Genomic DNA, 4,288 nt, shown 5'->3' with positions numbered 1-4,288 from the left:
TGAACCTAGTCTACCTCTAACTATGGCTAACCACGTGTGCATAGACTGTGCCGGGGTGGAGTGGTAGGTGAAGGACTTAGTCATACACAATACTAATAGTGGAAGCTTATGTTGCCTTTATTAGGCCCCTCTGCCCTACTAACTCTCTATGAAGGTTTATAAGTGCCTCAGTCTGAGACCGGATAGTCTGAGTGAGGTCAAGCAGCCTTAAATCAATATTGTTAGCCATTCTAATTTGTGTACCCTCCGCCACTCTGTTAGCACTAGATATTTTTTTAAAAAGATGATTTATGGAATCCATTTATTGTGTTTGTCTCTTCATAAAGAAGACCTGCTTATTTCTAAAACTATCAAGGGACAAAGCTCTACAGAAGGGGGTTGTTGAGGTGTAGGTGTAGGCTCTGGTGCTGTGCAGTTCAGTTGCTGGTTGTTGTTAGTAACCACTTCTGTATTTTCATCCACAACCATGCCAGGATCTACTATGACTAAAACAATCTCGTGATCATCATCTGCTTCTTCCTGATGATGGAGTTGAGGAGTTGGTGGATGTGGATGTGATAGACCTAAAAAAAAAAAGAGTAAGGATTATTCATTTTACTTTTGTAATGGTGGGGGGGGGCTATATAGATTTAATGCTTCTGCGTTGTTTGCAGATTATGGCCACATGAATTTATTCTAAAGTTATGTGTCTTAAAATCTAAGGTTAGTTTCCTCATTAAAGCATGTTTGCTTTGGGGAAATGTCATCATTAAATGCTAATATACATACTAATTTGTTTTTACTACATCTCTATTTTAGCAAATACCTGCAACACGTGGATGAGCCCTTTTTGACATTGAATTCTTCCTCCCTGGAGAAGCTGCGGAACAATTGCAGACATTATTATTTGCCTCATTACAAGTGTTAACAAAATATTTGGAGCAGTCTCCAAAATAAAAAAAATATATAAAGATTACATAGTGCAACCTAACAGTGCAATGGCCCTTTCTGTGCTAGCTTATCTCAGAAAACATATTATTGTTGAGTTACATTATATTTTTACGTGCTAACATTATTGTTTACACAAACCCCAAAAAATGACTAAGTGCTGTAGCACAACACATCCCAGCATGCCCAAACATTGAAACATTTCTACTCAGTGCAATCTAGGTCACAGCATACCTGTATGTGTTGTTCTACAGCAGTAGCTTATTGTACAGTAATAGAGTAGTACTAACAACCAAGTGCTAGTACAAATATGTAATATGAGTATTGTTATGTTACTCACCAATAGGGGCCAAGTTTGGAGGTCTGTCTGTATCCTCAATCTGAGTTCCAGGTAGGATCTCTGGTGGAATGATCTGTTTGAGTTTTTGTTCATAAGATGTGTAGTGTATGGGGATGTGACGCCCACCACTGGTCTTGCGGGACTGCTTCACTTCATCTGCCATTTTCACCTGTAACACACATTTGATATTGTTGAAATATCAAATTTAACATTGTAAACGTAACGTCTGCCGCTACTGACAGCATTAACAGCTTCTGTGATGCCAACCCATATTTCTTTCTTTCTGGCCAGGGGGGTACAGTGTGCGCTTTGACCCAGGAGACGTGTGAACATTGGTACCATAGTGCAGTGCAGACTTTTCTACATAGGTGAAGCGAATATTGCAAGGAAGAAATAATCTGAAGATAACTTCACAACAGGCGCTCAATAATGGGCAGTTGTTTCTGCAGCAGCTGTACTGGTTGAGTAGTCACACTCAATAAGAAATAGCAAAAAGTGGATAACATACAGCGCTCATGAGGATAGTATATTAGTCAATTAAAATCAGATGAAGTGCAATTGGTAATAAAAACTAATATTTAATATATCACATGAATAAATTAAATCACATAAATCTTTAAAACATGCTATATTGATGCTACCCCCACATTAACCAGGTATTTAGGTGGAAATAATCTCAGAGATGGTAGTCTCTATGACTCCTTGGGTGACAGTGGTAAGATAATAAATGTTTCCAATTGGATATGTCTCTAACCAACTCACGATGATAGGGATCCAAAGAGGAGTAGAGCAACTTCACGCTCTTGTTCTGTCCCTTGGAGTGGTGAAACACAGCGATCCAATAGGTGGTGATGAGGCGGCTGTAACAGTCCAACTGTCCCTTGGTGATTACCCAAACATATGCTGTAAGGTCCACGGAGTCTGGTCCAAATGGAGAGCTGGCATGTAGTCAAAGGATAAAGCTGAGGGTTACCCAGCGAAACGTGTTAGATGTACAAGCACCCCCTCAACCTCAAGGATACATCTGGACTACTGACTATACGCCAGCTCTCCATTTGGACTACACGCCAGCTCTCCATTTGGACCAGACTCCGTGGACCTTACAGCATATGTTTGGGTAATCACCAAGGGACAGTTGGACTGTTACAGCTGCCTCATCACCACCTATTGGATCGCTGTGTTTCACCACTCCAAGGGACAGAACAAGAGCGTGAAGTTGCTCTACTCCTCTTTTGATCCCTATCATAGTCAGTTGGTTAGAGACATATCCAATTGGAAACATTTATTATCTTGCCACTGTCACCCAAGGAGTCATAGAGACTACCATCTCTGAGATTATTTCCACCTAAATACCTGGTTAATGTGGGGGTAGCATCAATATAGCATGTTTTAAAGATTTATGTGATTTAATTTATTCATGTGATATATTAAATATTAGTTTTTATTACCAATTGCACTTCATCTGATTTTAATTGACTAATATACTATCCTCATGAGCGCTGTATGTTATCCACTTGAAGCAAATATTGCGCCTACAGCATGTCTTCCCAGGCAAAGGACCAGCAGACTCAGCCTCCAACTCCTCTTCATCCTCCCCCTTATCTTCGTTTTCCTCCTCCTTTACCTGTGTGTCTTCATCCTAATCCTGCACTTCCTAGTCAGACAAACCTTCCTCCTCCTGATGACTGTGACTCTGCCTGACAATCACCTCCGGATCCTCCTCCTCCAGCCTCTACTGAGCTCCCCCAGCTCTCCTGCTTGCCATGCTGCATCACTGTGTCTGAAGACTAGACCTCTCCTTTCATTGAATCAGCTCCTCACTCCCTATCAAAGCACAAAATGGTGGCTCAGGGGTTTACATAGTGTAAATAAAAAGAATCATCTAATAATCAGATCTGAGTTACTCATGTGGTACGACAATGCGCTGTAGTGGGGGAAAAGGGAACCGAGCAATGTCCATGTCTCAGTTCTGCTTACATCAATGCCCGTCTCTCTGTCTTCCTAGTAGAGTGCTCCCCATCGAGATTAAATCCAGGTAGCCTGGGTCAGTGACACCTTGCTTGGGGAGTGAACGCTGACGCTGATGCCGCTGATGGCTTGACATGTGAAGGCTCAGAACATGATGGATGCACACATGATGCGGGAGTCCCTGGAAGCAGACAGCTGATCTTACAAGATGGAGCAAGTCCTCCAGCAAACGTCACTTGTAAAAAGGGATTGGACTTGACGAGTTTTTTTACTTCTGATGAAACAGTGTTTCACATGTAGCTGAGAAACGCATCAGCATGCACTCCCCAAGCGAGGTGTCACTGACCCAGGCTGCCTAGATTTAATCATGGTGAGGAGCACCGTACTAGGAAGACAGAGAGACGGGCATTGATGTAAGCAGGACTGGAGACACGGACATTGCTCGGTTCCCTTTTCCCCTACTACAGCGCATTGTCGTACCACTTGAGTAACTCAGATCTGAGTCACAATATACATAGAGACCCGTGCATGGCCAGAGACTACTAGTCACCTATGTGGATAGCTTCTCTGTGCAATAAGTTAGACCAAGATACGGTCAATATTGAATGGGATGTATCATTATTATTATTATTATCCTTTATTTATATGGTGCCACAAGGGTTCCGCAGCGCCTTACAAAGTACAGAAACAAATGAGCACACAAGACAACAGTTATTAACAGTACAGACAATGCAGGACAAGTACATGATTTATAAACAATGCTGCATAACACCTAAATAAGCAGCAGGGTGTCAGAAAGCAGTTTTAGGCACCATTGTAAATGAAAGTAAAAGTAAGGCAAGAAGAAGCACGTGAGGAAAGAGGGCCCTGCTCGTGAGAGCTTACATTCTGAGGGGAGGGTCAGACAAACAGGGGTGACACAGATGGGCTAGATAGTGAGGAAGGAGCATAGAGTAGTGGGTTAGGATGAGCGCTGGATAGCATTGAGGAAGAAATGGGTCTTGAGGGCCCAGTTGAAGATTAAAAGCCAGGAAGCCAAGTGATGGAGGAATT

This window comes from Taudactylus pleione, unplaced genomic scaffold, assembly GCF_031769625.1.
Source record: "Taudactylus pleione unplaced genomic scaffold, aTauple2 ptg000064l, whole genome shotgun sequence".
NCBI lineage: Eukaryota > Metazoa > Chordata > Amphibia > Anura > Myobatrachidae > Taudactylus > Taudactylus pleione.
The sequence above is the reverse complement of the archived record's forward strand: the minus strand, read 5'-3'. Positions refer to the sequence as shown.